Raw genomic sequence first — 16,295 nt, 5'->3', positions numbered from 1 at the left:
GGACGTGTTTGCGCAGGAGCATCGGAGCCTGCCTCGTTGGCAATCTGGGGGAGGGCGGAGAAGACGTGTGTTGACCTTTTCCAGAGCGGGTGAGCTGGGCCGGCTTCAGGCGCCACGAACGCTCCGTGACGGGCCGGAGAACGAGGCGCCACCTAGTGTGGGATAAGCGGGCTGTCGGGTTTCTCTTGTGCTGTTTGAGGCGACTTGTAGCATTTAGGGCGATGGGAATCTCCGCCGCAGAGCCTGCTGGGAAAGTGAGTATCTGCGAGGAAAGGCGCCAAAGGGGTTTGGAGTCCGACAGGCTGACCGCCCTGTCGGGCCAGAGCAGTGGCCGGCTGCCGTGGCGGACACCTGCGCGAATCATTTTTAACAATGATTTTCAGTAGTAATGGTGAAATGAATAATAACGATGGCCAGAAAGGAAACACAGATAGGGAAAACTTTTCTTTTGAAGTAATCATTCCAGTTAGAGAAAAAATTTACAGCGCTAAAAGGAAAAGTAATGGATTAATAGTCTTAAATTGCATCAGTGTATTTATTTTGAAAAAAGGGGAAAACATACCTACACATTTATATGTTAAAATGATGAACACTGGCATTATAGTTTGTTGAGCCTTAACGCCTGCAAATTTACAATGACTGTCAAAATTGGTCCTTGTTAGGGGTTGAATTATATCCCCCTCCCTGCCAAAAGCTATGTCCAGTCCTAACCTGGAGTAACCTGTGGCCTAATCTGGAAATAGGATTATTGCAGTTGTAATTAGTTAAGATGAGGTCATATTGGATTAGTTATTGGGCGCCTAATCCAAAATGACTGGTGTCCTTAAAAAAAGAATGACTGTGAAGAGACACACGGTGAAGGTGACCAGGTGAAGAGAGACATAACAGGGAGAATGCCTTGTGACCTTGAAAGCAGGGATGGGGTTTATGCAGTTGCAAGTCAGTGAATGAACACCAAAGATTGCTGGGAAACACCTGTAGCTAAGAGAAAGGCATAGAATATACTGTTTTCCAGATCCCTCAGAGAGCATGACCCTGTTGCTGACACATTGATTCCTTACTTCTAAGTTCCAGAGTCTTGACACAATACATTTCTGTTGTTTTAAGTCCCACAGTTTGTGATACTTTGTTATGGCATCCTTAGAAAATTAATTCACTACTCACATATTTATGTTCATGTCCACTGAACATGAACGTGTAAGGAGTGAATTAGTATAGATTTGTCACTCTGTCTTAGGTTATAGGTAACCAAAGAACAATTCTTTGTTAATTTAATTTGGAAAAGTTTCATCTTATGAAGCAACAGATATACAAATAGGAAAGTCATAAACATATGGTTATGTTGGCAGAGATTTATATAAATCACACTTCACAGTACATTATAGAAATTATAATACCATCTATGTCTTGTTTCTTTGGGAATAATTCTTGCAGCTTTCAATTGTCTTCACAGTTGAAAAATTTCACTAAGGTATTTTTACCAGAAAATTCATCATAAATTTCTATTGCTAAAAACTTGTGAAGATTTTCTTCTGCAAAAGTCAGAGAAAATGAACATCGACACTGACATTATTTGACCCATTGTTTTAGAAGGTGTGTCTACTTGGTGAAAACAATTGTAGCACAAACACTGTCCTTTTGACTTTCTCTGGCAATACAAGACCATCATCTCTTGTGTCTTCTGGCAGTCTTCAAAATTTTATTATTTTTTCTATGCCAATTTCCTTACATTTTATTTTTGCAGAGTTACTGGCTTTCTCCACAGTCTCTGTGGGCTGATATTCAAGGAACAATTTTAAACCTTGATGTTTTACTGATTTCTGTTGCTCAAGCCTTATTTTGGCTATTTGTGGATGTTTCTGTGTTCAGTTGGCTTCATCTGAAACTTCACATTAATTAAAAAAAAAAACTCATAAAAGAAAAATCCCATATGACTACGATTGTTTTAAATCTACTGTTCTAAAAGCAGGAATATATTGTACCACAGGGACTGGAGTCATGAAATGCATCTGAAGTGAACTTGAAAGATAATTAAACTCTTACGAATTTATGTCCAAAGTAATATGTGCGGCAGAGTTTGTGTAATTGGTAGTTCTCCAAGTTAACTATGTAGAATAAAATATTTTTTAATGCATAAATTAAAAATGTGATAAATTGAAGCCAACATAGATGTTATTGTAACTCAACAGTAACTATGGCAAATGTTTAGGACTTAGATCAACAAAATAATTTTTTGGTGAGGGTTATTATATCACTAACTTTGTCTAGAATTATGTACACAGTGATAATTAAAATCAGACTGACTTTTGGTTTTTTTTTTTTACAGTTTTAAAATTCTTTACAGACAATTCACCTCCTTATTCCTGCACCCAGGCTACGCTCCTCTTACCTCCCACCACTTGGTACCCATTGGCTCTGAGTATCCACTTGAGCCCCCAGGGAAGGTGGTCAGAATAGATCTGAGTATTCTGGTTGAATCAAGACTGGGTGTAACTGATGAGAGTCCAGGTTGAGCCCCTGAAGAAGTGTTGGTAGTGACCATAGTCAGTCTGGCAGGAGTGAGGAAAGTGGTCCCAATCAGTGTTTGGGAGACACCTGAAGAAGAAAGATCCCAGCCTTTAAAATAATTTTTGTCCATAACCTCTTTTAGGAGAAGGGGATTGGATCTGCCCTCACCACTGCAGAGAACTCCTAAATGCCTGCATCTTAGTCTGTGGAAGCCTCTATGAGCAGTATTCTGGAAGCCAGTAGAGGGACCTCTGCAAGTGTTCAATCAGGGATTTAGTGTTGATGGTAGGAAGCAACTGTTGCTTGAACCCCAAACCAACTTTTGGTTCTATCCCTAGAATCCTGAATGTCTAGAAGTATCATAGGGACTGGACACACACACACACACACACACACACACACACACACACACACACACTTTTCCCCCCTTATGTCAGGGTCTTAACCCCTCTCTGAATCCAATGTTTTGGGAAGGATAGGACAAAGACATAGCCTATCTCTAGTATCTGATGGAATGGTGCTCATATTAGGCTCCTTTAAAAGTGAGTTTTTTTACATAAGAGTCACTAGGATATTAAGGATAAAAACAAATTAAAACATCCCAAATGGAAACAAGAAACTTTGTAAACAACTGAACTTATGAAATAAGCTCCTGATCTATATGCAACTAAAGTTGAAGTGTTCTAGGGCACTAGAAGGACATGGAGTTTGGATAAAATCAGCATTACCTTCTATGATGATGTTTCACTCTGGAAATGGTGGCTAGCTGTGTCCAACTTGGCTTATTCATGTAGTGTTCTTTCCCCTCCTTGCCTCATTTCCTTGTATTATTAGTGAGATGAACTGCCTGCTGCTAAAATTATAAGGTCCTTCAAGGTCAGAGAGGGACTCTGACTCATGCATCCCATCTACTCTTTCCTTACCTCCACTCCCATTCTAGCACTGCCCTTTTCTAAGCCTTTAATTCAAGTCTGTAAAAAACAAAAAACAAAAGCAAAAAAAAACTTAAAAAAAGAATTTTGATTTTTTTTGTGTATGTTTTTTGATGATTTCGCCACCTCTACTTAGAACAATTATTTATCCTCTCCTTTCTCTTTCATTTGCTAGATATTTATTGAGAATTTATTGTGTGGCCAGGCATATTGCTTGTCAGCCAACTTTCATCATACCTCAATGTCAAATATCTCACAAATTGTACCTCTGGGTGGTATGTCTCTTTCTCTATGTCTTTTCACTCCTGGGTCTGAGTTATTAAAAAGATCTCTCCAGCTCACTTCTTCCTTTGAGGCTGAACTCAGACATGTCACTGACTGTACTATTTTTAAACATCTGATTTCCTTTTGCTTTGGGTCCTTTCTTTCACCCTAGCTATTTCTTCAACACTAGAAATTGGTTCTTTTCTTTATCCCCAACTTAATCTATTTTGAACCAGATAAAAATTGGACAATAGATACCTCCAAGGAGACAATAGCTATAAACTGGATCCAGTTGGGAGAAGCCTTGCTGATCTTCCAGTCCAAGGTTTCTTAACCATTTTTTTGTGCTTTTTAACCAAGACTGACCAATCTTAGTCTTCTGAGAATGATGTTTTTAAATGCATGAAATAAAATGCAGAGGATTATGAAGGAAACCAATCATGTTGTTATTGAAATATTTTTTAAAAATCTCCAAATTGCTGACATAATATCTATTGTTTTGCTGATTCATTAAATAACAAGATGTAGTAGTGGGTTTAATAAGTACTGTAACTTTTTAAAGTAATGGTGAACATAATGATATTTTGAGGTATATACAACAATTGTAATATGATACAAAAATATGGATGGTTTCTACTGGAGAAGAATCACTGCTACTAATACTATTGTGGTTTGCTGCTTACATACAAATCAAAGAAAATGTTACATATCAGTAACAGGTCAATGAAAATAAATGTATATTTTTTCCCATCCAAGTTCATGGACCTTCTGAATTATTCATTGACTCCTTGGGTGTCTGTGACCTCCAGGTTAAGAACACATGAGTTATGGTGCAGGTGAGGAAACTGAGGAAAGCCCCTGTGGAAAAAGCGAAAAGAGGTTCTATTCTTAGAAAGAGATGAGCTGCATTTGAATTTAAATGTAGCTCAGTAATGAGTTTAAAGTCAGTACCTCTACCCTACCCGTTTCTTTCATTCATTCAATAAATATGTTGAAACTTACTATGCATCAAGCACTGGACTAGCAATTGGGCATTCACTGGACACTGTTCTTATAAGGTATATAATTCTAGTGAGGAGTTAAATATTGACAGATATGTATAAGTGGGTTTACATACTTAGAAAGGGACAATATAGATTTTTGTGGGAATATATAATGAAGGAAATTTAAACTGTGTAGTTTAGTATGTCAAGGAAGGCTTCTCTGAGGAAGTGATGTCTAAGCTGAGACCTAAAGATAAACAGGAGCATGATCAGATTTGCACTTTAAATACAGTCTTAGGCTACATAATGACATGTTTTGGTCAGTAACAGACTGCATATATGAAGGTGGTCCCATAGATTAAAATACTATATTTTTACTGTACCTTTTCTATGTTTAGATACACAAATACTTGCCATTGTGTTATAGTTGCATACAGCATTCAGTACAATAACATGCTCTACAGATTTGTAGCCTAGGAGGAATACGCTATACCATAGAGCCTAGGCGTATAGTAGGCTATACCATCTAGGTTTGTGTAAGTACACTCTATAATGTTTGTGCAGCGACAAAATTGCCTAATGATGCATTTCTCAGAACATATCCTTGTCGTTAAGTAATACATGACTATGTCTCTTTAGCTTAAGCTATGGAAAATGGGTGGAGGGTGCAAGAGTAGGGTCAGGGAAACCAGTTAAGAAGCATTGTGGTAATACAGATAAAAAGATGGTGACTTGGAAGAGGTGGGCATTCATTTATTCATTTGACAAATATTGAATACCTGCAGGGTCCCCACAGGAAACAGATGACACATTCAAATTATGTAAGATGTGGATTGGATTTAGGAAAGCTAACAAAAACAATTGTGCAGGACATTGGGGAAGCAAGGTTGGAGCCATTACCACCTTTAGGCCTGAAGGGGCAAGGAAGGGTGGGAAGCAATTCCTTAGGGAAGGGGAAGCTGGGGAGGGTAGCTGTATGGTAGCAGCGATGCGTGGGGAGGGAAGAAAGTGTGAGAAGGGACCTGGGGGAATCAGAACTCACTCTCCTTTCTCCTTTTGATCATTTGCTGGTACTTCCCTGTAGCCTCACTCATGCAGAAACCAGAAGGCAATGTAGCCCAGTTTCAGGGCACAGAACAGGACGCAGAAGGATGGTGAGTATATATGGGGAGGCAAACAGAAAATATCCCATGCAAACAATGGAAAAAACCATACCAAGTCCCTACATTCATAGGGCTTATATTCTAGGAAAGCTATCTTCAAACTGAAGTATGCATACCCCGGGGGGTACATAATGACTTTCTAGGAGATGCAGTTGTATGGATAGTTTTACAGTAATTTCTTCCAGGTCTTCAGCATCCATGCACCTCTTTTCCAAAATTGATCTGCTTGGGAATATGTCTGTAGTAGAGATAGCATTTTTGTTCTTCTTTCGTACCTCCCCTTCCCCACTGACCTTTCTCTCATGTTAAGAAAGCAAGCCATTCATTTTGCCCTCTTGAATCTTATTGTGGTACATTGTTCTGAATGAAAAATCCAGGGGGTCAAACAAAGGAACAAATCAAAATATTAGTGTAAGAGAAGTGGAAGGGACCCTGAGAAGTGCCTCTACTAACTCACACCTCATTGAAATTGTCAGAAATGAAAACCTTGGGTCCATGATACCAAAGTAAAGAGGTATTCCATGGAAGAAGAGGTGCCAAGCCCTTAGTGGATGGGCCACCCTTTAGAGGAATCTAAAAAGTCTTTGTTTAAAGAGAAGGGAAAAATGAAAATGTTCATATTTTTGCTAACCTTTATTTATTTTATCTATAGGATAGATGGACAACTCCTTAGTGAGGATTTCTTCAGGCTATGTATCGCCTCTTTTGTTGATCTGTCTTGCTGCTGGGTTTGTCATCTTGAGCCTTGTTTGGTGCAAGTATTTCTGTATATGATTTCTAAATTTACAAAAGTCAGTCTCTCAGATCACCTTCTGAGTGCAACTAATAGCTCTGCACACAGAGGTCCCATGTTTCTTCTTTAACCCAGCCCATTGTTTACAAGGCAACAGTCCATTTCACCTTGGCAGTCCTCACTATTGTAGTTTTTGCTCATAACTTTTTTCCACCTGGTAATCTATTGTTGCAAGTACAGTGCCAAAGCTTTACAATGACATACATAAGTATAAACCTTCCATCTAAAACATCACTCCAATTCAGCAGGAATTAGCACAATGACTACGTCACCCCTCTTCCCATAGATATGGAAGGGTAAAATTGGCAGTGGGGAATATGTAATAGAGAGAATGGGATGGAAATGGGTAAAAATTTCTGTGTCTTCAAAAACCCTTCACCTTTTTTAAGAACTAAAGCCTACATCCCTGCCTCAGGCCAGTGGTCAGGAGGAGCAGGGGCATGTCCTTTGTTCTTTGTGCCACAGGAGATGGCTCAGGGGAATTGCCCGGTTGGATGTCACGAGATTGTCTTAGCCAAAGATGGGACTATGTGATCAATCAGAACCTTTAAAAGCTCTGCACTTCTACTCAAAAATAGGACATTGATACTTTGAGATGGGAGTCTACCAACCTCCTCATTTGCTGACAAATTAATAAACTCCTCTTTCCTTCTCTTAAAAAAAAAAAAATTAAGGTATGTGAAGCCTCCTTTTTCATGCTTATTCTGTTAAGGGTTAAATGTGGCATTAGAAATGGTATTTTTGTCTCTTCTGAATCTTCTTGTGGAAAAAAAAGAAAAAAATATTTTTGGCTCATGATAGAATATACTGAAATCAGATATATTGTAGTAAGTAGAGCAAGAATAATAATTTTTCTTTGATGACTTTGTCTCTTTCAACTCCTGACAATTGTTAAAACAAAGAATTTTTCCTAAAGGAGAGTCCTATTAAGAAAATCATAGAGATTATTAGTAAGTAATATTGAAGGCAATACTGTCTAATTTCATCCATATGACAAATTGATGGCAACATCATGTACTCTTATCTATCTATTTGAGAATTAGAATATTCAAGATTTATAAAAATCATGCTGGGAAATAAAATCTTTTACAATGTGTATCCTCTGTGCATTTTCATTAATTTCAGTAATGAGAAAAAGTTTAATGAGTATTTTCATTCACTTAGGTCTCAGTTTCATATTTCATATTTCAAAAATTAAGAGAAAATTTTATGTTTATTCCAACAGTTTAATGTTGCATATAAGAGGAAAAGCAATATATATTGTTGAAGGTAAGTTAATCATGAACATTTATTCAGATGCATGGGAAAAACATTTTCTTTTTTTTTTAAACCAGCTTTATAGAGGTAAATTTGTATACTATAAAGTTCTTTCATTAGCTTTTGATAAAAATTTGGATCATGTAAGTACAGATTCTTTTTTAACCTTGGCTGAAGTCTTTTACTCGTCACTCTTCCACTAATTCTTTGGTCATTTATTCATTCCTACCATCTATTTAAGAGTTTTCTTAAGTAGATTAGTTTACTTGATTAAGTTGTTAATAGTATAAACAATGCCTTCAACAAAAATCATTAATACACTTTTTAAGCCCTCCACTTCCAAGTGACCCGGTACCTTTTCTTTCTGCTGTTACTGTTCACTTAACCCAGTCACATTTTAGCATTGGGTATTTTATTCATCTAAAGATAAATGAAATAATTAAAAAAATTTGCCCTATCCACATCTTTGGGAGATGTATTTTAATACAAACTTTACGCTTTTTTTTTTCCAGACACTTGCTCTAACTCCCAGGCTGGAGTGCAGTGGTATGATCTCGGCTCACTGCAACCTCCTGGGCTCAAGCAGTCCTCCTGCCTCAGCCTCCTGAGCAGCTGGGATTACAGGATTGAGCTACCACACCCTGCTAAAAGTTTTACTCTTTGTGTTTAAGAATTATTTGTCACAAATTTGTGAAATTCTTTGTTTTGCTTAGTTGTGTGCTAAAAACTGAAATGATATCTGAACCCATGAGAAATCAGGTGAAATTTAAATTTCAAATTTACATACATATTTTGTGGCAGAAGCCATGTATGCAGCGTTATAATTGAGAAAAGGCTTGCATACAAGATATGTAAAGAATTCTTATAAAATCAACACAAAATAAAAACAGGCAAAAGATTTGAGCAGACACTTTATAAATGTTAATATCCAAATAGTCAGTAAACCATGAAAAATGCATAACTTTGTTATTAGTCAGGGAACTGCATACCAAAACTATATTGAAATAGTGCTATATACTCCAGCACGGCCAAAATTAAAAAGACTGATAAAACTAAGTGTTGTTGAGTACGAGAATCAACTGGAATTCTCATACATTGCTGATAAGGGCATAAACTGGTATAGACACTTTTTAAAAACTCTGCTAGAGTTGCAAATGTGTATATGCTATGATCCAGCAATTCTACTCCTAGCAATGGAAATGTGTGTTTATGGTAATGGTCATGGTGTTTGGTAACACCAAAGACATATTCAAAAATGCTTGTAGCAATACTATTTAAAACACTCCCAAACTGGAAACAACCCAAATGTTCATAAGCATAATGAATAAATGTGAAACGTCATATAATGGAATATTATACAACAATGACAATGACCTATTATAGCTCCACATACTAACATGGATAAATCTTAAAATATAGTGTAGAATGAAGGAAGTCAGGCACAAAACATATATGGTGGGAAGAAGGCAGAAGGGGGAAGTTGTCAGGTGTTGGTAATGTTGTATACTTTGACGTAGGTGATGGTTACTGTTATATGTTTGTTTTGTGACAGATTCATTGAGCTGTACATGTATAATCTCTGTAATTTTTTTTAGTGTAACTATTATATTTTGGTTTGAAAAAGTAAAAAAAAAAAAAGATTAGCTCATCTTTTATAGCTGTCTGAGTCATTGAGAGTTATTCTCTCTTTCAGTGTGATATTGATGAATAAAGGTATGCCAAAATTGTCCACATCCTAATCCCCAGAACCTGTGAATATATTACCTTTTATGGCAAAAAAGACTTTTCAAATGCGATTAAATTACCTATCTCAGAAATGAGGACATTATCCCAGTGGGCCCAAGGTAATCACAAGGGCCCAGTGTAATCACAAGAGTGAGGCAGTAGGGTCAGAGGTAAAATGGCACAGCGAAAACCTTGACGGGCCATTGCTGGCTTTGAAGATGGAAAGGAGTCATCAGTTTAGGAATGCAGGCAGTTTCTAGAAGCAGGAAACGGCAAAGAAATGGATTGTCCCTTAGAGCCTTCAGAAGAAATAAAACCCTACCAATACCCCTTTTTTAGGCTGATAAGATGTAATTTTGGATTTTGACCTCCAGAACTGTGAGATAAATCTGTTGTTTTAAGCCACCAAGTTTGTGTTAACTTTTTATAGCAGGAATAGGAAAGTAACATAGTGGGTTACACATTGTGCCTGTCAGGGTACGTTGCACATAATAAGTACTCTGTCAATGTGTATCAAATGAATGGTCAAGCTTCCAGAATGTCTGATTCATAATTATAATGAAGGAATTTTAGAAATAAATAAAGGTGTTTCTGTCTGTGAGAATTCAAGACCAGTATAATGTGGTGTGACCAGGCAGTTTTCTTCTAGTCTCTCTCCTGCTAATCTTCAAACCTCAGACTTTCTAGACCAAAGGCCTGGAGGTTAAGTGAACAAAGCATAGGCTTTGTACTCATCAGACAACAAAATTGGGGATGAAGATGTCATGATTAGGGTTTCTCCTTAGTCCCTCTGAGGCATTAATTTGTCCAGAAGGGAGTTAGAATGTTAAAGAAGGAGCTGAGGCTTTTATCCTGCCTCTTTCTAGGCCCATGTCTGTGACAACATCCCTGACTTCCTCCAAATAGTTATCCCTACATCTTTTGCCAACATTTCTGTCTAGCATTTCCATGCCAGTTAATCATATTTTATTCCGTTCTCTGTTCACATTCTTTCTACAAGTTTGTGTACATCTTTAGAAGATCTATGTCTAATTCACTTGGTGAATTCCTGGCTCCTGGCAAAATTGTCAACACACAGGAAATGCTGAGTGTGAGAAAATATCAATGTTGAGCTCTGTAAAGAAGTATATTCAAATATTTTAATTGCAGTGTTATTTATAATAGTGAAAATTTAGGAACCTAGTTGCCTGCCAGTAGAGACCTGGTTAGGTACAGACAAAGGAATATTATATAGGCATTAAAATTAATTATTAAACTATACCAATATTTGTTGACCTAGAAAGATCTCCACAGTAGAGTTAGAGTGGAAAAGGAGATTATAGGACAGCATATACAATGTACATTGCCATGTATGCAAAACTGTACATATTTAATTATGTGTCCATATGTCTGGATGGATGGTCATTAAAATGTTTGCAGAAGTTAATCTGAATGGTGGAATTTTATGTTTTTAATTTCCCTTTTTATGTTTGTGAACATTGTTTTTGTGGGGGGAAGACTGATTAAGAAATGTTATTATAGAAAATGAATGCATCTGATGTCCCCAAATACATTTGTGACAAGAACAGACACACAAGAGACACAGACAATAGTCACTGCATCATAACCTTGTTCTTTCCAAAGGATAAAATGCCATTCAAAGATGGGGTGAGGGGGTTGGAAGAGAGAGGTGGTTAGAGGAAGCAAGTACTATTGTTTTGATTAAAAATAAGCAACAAATTGACACTGCAAGAACACATAGAATGGGCCCACAAATCAAGCTAAATCTAAGCCTTAGGTGGTAACATCATGCCACTTATAGCATCTCAGAGAAGCTACATTAGAGGAGCAATCTCGTGGTGGTGTAAAAACCTTGAGAGCAGTGTTTTTGCTGCAAGCAACTAACAGGCCAAATGGCCTCAACTTGAGAGTCACCCCCTTCTAGTCTTTGCCCATCTCTGGTTGGTATGTCTAGTTACAACTAGACAGAGGGGCAGCACTTAGCCAAAAACTACTCCTTTGTGACTACAAGTTGAGTTTCTCTTCCATATTTGACAAGGCTGGGCACAGTTCCAAAATCTTGGCATGGTACATCATGTACTGGGAAGTAGAAGCTTTAGCCTAGAATGCCAAGTAACAAGGGCATGACTGAAGCAGGAAGGGCAATTCAGGAACAAGAGTGTCTGGGCAAACCTTACAACCAAGAGTTTTCCAATTAGTAGTCATTTTCTAGAAGAGCTAGAGAAACACATTTAGGAAATCAGCTCTGATGTGAGATGAAATGGCTCTGAGTACACAGAGATTGAGCTGTGACCATGATTGTGATCATGACCAAGACCATGACCTGTACCCATCCAGGACCTGACAGGGTGGAGAGAATACCGCCTCCAGACACACAAGGTTCCACATAGTGAATTTTAAGAAAAACCTGCTTTCTCTTAAAATTAATATTATATAATACCACAAAAACACTCCCATGTGCTTCATAGCCTCAGACATATACATCCAAGTATTAATGCTGGGCAATACTAACACCCACAACATAGTACTGCATCCTTCATTACTACAGGCAGTAAAGATGTATGTTCATATCAGCCTTCAGAATGGCATTAATATCACTACTTGCCACTGTGACTGTCTCCCCTTACCCCAACCTGGACGAAATGTTACACCATTCACTAATACACCCACTGAAACACAAACCAAACTCCTTCCAGTTTAAGAACATTGAACAACAATCTATGTTTCTGATAAATGAGTTCAAATCATAAGTAGACCACTCTACTTTCCATAATACATTTAGTGCCTAGAAATGGTTGATTGCATCAGCCTGACTTATAGCTCAGGTGACTCAAGATGGAGCCTACTCTCCCTTGGGGTGTTTGGTGTTTGAAGGAGAAAAGCAGGAGCAAAAAATGGATATTGTCCCCTACCGCACTACCCCACCCCACCCACCCTCACTGGGGTCCAGGAGACATAGCAGCAGCTTAAGTCCTCCTCAAATGTTGAGCACAACAAATAACATTCCATTCTATGTGTTGGGGGTGTGGGAGTGTGAAGAGGAAAAATAAGGTCTGAATTTTTGACATACACTCTGAAAGATGTTTTTGGTGTTTAACAATGCACTTGGTCCCACAAATGGGGGCGGAGGGAGACAAAAATGTTAAACCTACACAATCTTAATCCTAACTGTACACCTTCCTGCACCTCTGAAGGCTGCTGAACCTTGCCTGTGTCCTTATCTCGGCCCCTACGTTCAATAGTTTAGACTTCATCTTAACGCCATTCAGACACAAACAAAATCCTGCAGTAGCTTCAGATAGCCCTCGCCCTCATCTCAGCCCTAAGCAAGCTGGCCATGTTGAGTAAAAGAGAAGTTACCACACTTATAGGGAGGCTAGTCTCCAAATGCAGTGGAGTGGGGATTGTTTCACTGCTAAGACTGCTGTGAGTCAGAAATTTAGACTGTTCCAATAGAGAACGGTTTTAAAAATGTAATACTGTTTATTTAACTTCAAAAACATTTCAGCATTCTAAACATACAAAAAAAATAACAGAGCATTACAAGCTTGTTTAGGTACAAAATGTTCTTGAACTTTCATTGATGCAGTGGCTCTTTGCTGACAATGAGGAGTTGTACAATTTTTTATAGAAATAGTTTAAAAACTAAACTTAACTAAAAAAAAAAAAATCCAAACACTCCTCACGCCAGCTGAACCCCTCCTTGCTCTTTGTCCACAGCTGAGAATGGCAGCAGAAAGCTACGTCACTACATACAAAAACAAGACAATCTGAAGCTAAATGGATGCCCAACACAGTGTCAACAGGTCCAGCCTCACAGGGCACACCTTGAGCTACAGCCCCTCCCCAAAAGGCATTTTTCCCCACAGCCTCAAGCAAGGAGCATCAGGAGTTTGTCTCAGTGGTTTTGTTCTTTTTAAAAACTACAGGTATGTAGTATACCTATAGCTTTATAATTCAGGATTTATCAAATTATAGATTTATCAACTATAGGTTGATAACTCAGGATTTCTAGCCAATAACCGTATAGTTAACACCACCTTACCAATTAAAAAAAAATTCCAGAACATCTCTAAATGCCTTCTTACGCCAACAGCAAAGTGCACAGAGTGAAGTGAACAGGGGAGTGCCTTTTCATTTTAAAAAATGTTTGGAAATATGTACAACTTTGATACAGTTTCAGGGTGCTCCTGACACCCATGGCCACTTTATGTAAACCCCTAACAATTTCTAGAGCACTTTGAAACTACAATATGATCCTGATCAAATTTTGTAATTAAACCTAAATGAGAGCAATAGACATTTCTCAAATAAGAGATGTGTCAGATGTGACGTTCCCCTACTCTAAGGTATTCACAAGGAGACAAACAGTCCCTCCCTTCCACTCCCCTCCTCTCCCTCTCCTCCCCACTACCCTTTCTCTTTTTCCTCCTCTTCCTCTTCCACCTTTTCTGGGGCAACCTTAGTGGGACATTTTACGACATCGGACTTTCCTTTAGACTTACAGTCAGCCACGATTTTCTCATATACTTCTTCAGCTTCACTGCCTTAGTGATGTCAGGCTGCTTTTCACTGTCACTTCAAGGTATGCCACAACTCCAACAGAGATGCCAGGGTTTGTGGGTTTGATCTTGGGGCAGGATTCTGAACAGAACAGGAAAAATCCAGTCAGTGTTTTCTTGGGGGGCATTAGGGCCCTTCTTCTTGCCCCCCGTTAGCTGGTCTATAATCCTTCATTTCTTGATCATAGCGTAATGCATCCATGTTTGCCATTTCATCAGATTTAAACTTTTCTTTCCCAGATAATGTCTTCTACCTCTCAGAGCACTTCTTAGGAAAGTCTGCAAAATTGACAGAGACCTCTAGGTTTTTCTTCTTATGTTCTTCTCTGTATGTCTGCACAAAGAAGGCATAAGCAGACATCTTGCCCTTTAAAAATGTTTGTTTTTTGGGGGGGGTTGCCTTCAGCCATCCTGACTGTATTGTTTGCTGGTCTGAGCAGTGCAGGGCACAACATGCTTGGCTCTCCTGAGCCTTGTGTGGCTCCACTAGAGCCACCTCGTTTTCCCAAAGTTTTGAATTTTTTTCATTGAACACATGTTATTTTATCAGAACAAAACAACGAAGCTTTTTAAAAAAATTCCATAAAAATTTGATTCTATTTCTCTCTCCTATTCGAAACCCTTTAGGGTGATGATGCATAGTGGTTCTCAACTGTGGCAATCCCAATGTCTCAGGGACATTTGGCAATGTCTGGAGACATTTTTGGTTGTCATGACTGTGGGGAGTCCTACTAGCATCTAGTGGGTAGAGGCCAGAGATGAGCTAAGCATCCTACAATGTGCTGGACAGTTCCCCACAATAAATTATCTGGCCCTAAATGTTAACAGTGCCCAAGTTGAGAAATCTCAGAATTCTTTATCCTGATGAGGCACTTTTCCACCACCTGGTGGTAAAAGGAGGGTCTGCAACTTCCATGTAGCTCCCGCCAGAAGCCAGGGGATTGAACTAGGGCCTCAGAAGTAAGAGGGAAGGCCATAAGAAGGATAGCTGTAGTTAGAATGGTAGAAAAAGCAAGGAAAATTCATGGCTTGGAGAGTCTATGATGTTCTCACAAAGACCAGCAGCTGCTCTTGCGGCTGCCATTCTGTTATCTGTAAATCTGTGTTACGATTCCCATTTTCCAGCCTTCCTGGGACTGCAGAGACCCAGAATAAGTAGGTGCTGAGGCAGGAAAGGCTTTCGGTAAACTTTATAGATTTAAGGGGGTATTCTCTACTTGCACCCATGGGTGTCTATAGATAGAAGGGGGTATTCTCTACTTGCACCGATGGGTGTCTCCTCAGTACATAGGATGATAAAGATTTTGCTCTGCCAGGAACAATTCCAGACTGGAGCATATAGGACCAACGCAAGGCTCCTTGCTTTGGTTCAATTTAAGTATTACCTCCATCTCAGTCCTTCTAAGGAATGCATTTGCAAGGCTTAGGCTTCCTCCCTTGACTCCACTCCTTCTATCGTCAATTCCAAGTCTATGTGGAAAAAATATCTACTCTTGTTTTGCTCATCAGTTTTACTTCTTTTTTTTTCATCCACTAGTTTTCTGTTTCCCAATGATCACTTACTAACGAGTTGCCCAACTAGCAGCTCTGTTGCATGTTCCTCTCTACTGCTCTCAACGGGGCTGTGGGCCACTGCTCACTCCTGCCTGCTGGTCACTTCTGGAAGACCTGCATTCTCTCACCCCTTGCAAGGATGCTGCTCTCTTCCCATGGGTGTTGGAAAGAGGAGCCCTTATTTTCTTATGGAGTCCTTATTTTCTTTTTGCATTGTTTCTTTATTATCCACAACCCCATTGTTTAAATCTGTCTGGATGTAAGCAATCTTTACCAAGGCCTGGCAGGATGTTGCAGATTGGTTTCTTCAGAAGCAGATGCTGAGATGGAGCGTGGGGTCCAAGAGGTTTATTAGGGATCAACACCTGTGAAAGAAAGGGGGTGGAAATAGAAACTGGCAGAAAAAGAAATGGCACTGTGATGCAGGCCTCACAAACTTTCCTGAGCCAGGTAGGGAGTTCTGGAGCAAATGAAGACCCACAGAACATCCTGTGTCAGGCTAACATATCTGGATCTGTCTTTATATTCCATCTCACTCAGTCTCTGCATACAGG

Source organism: Propithecus coquereli, unplaced genomic scaffold (assembly GCF_000956105.1).
Source record: "Propithecus coquereli isolate 6110/MARCELLA unplaced genomic scaffold, Pcoq_1.0 Scaffold44, whole genome shotgun sequence".
Classification (NCBI taxonomy): domain Eukaryota; kingdom Metazoa; phylum Chordata; class Mammalia; order Primates; family Indriidae; genus Propithecus; species Propithecus coquereli.
The sequence above is the reverse complement of the archived record's forward strand: the minus strand, read 5'-3'. Positions refer to the sequence as shown.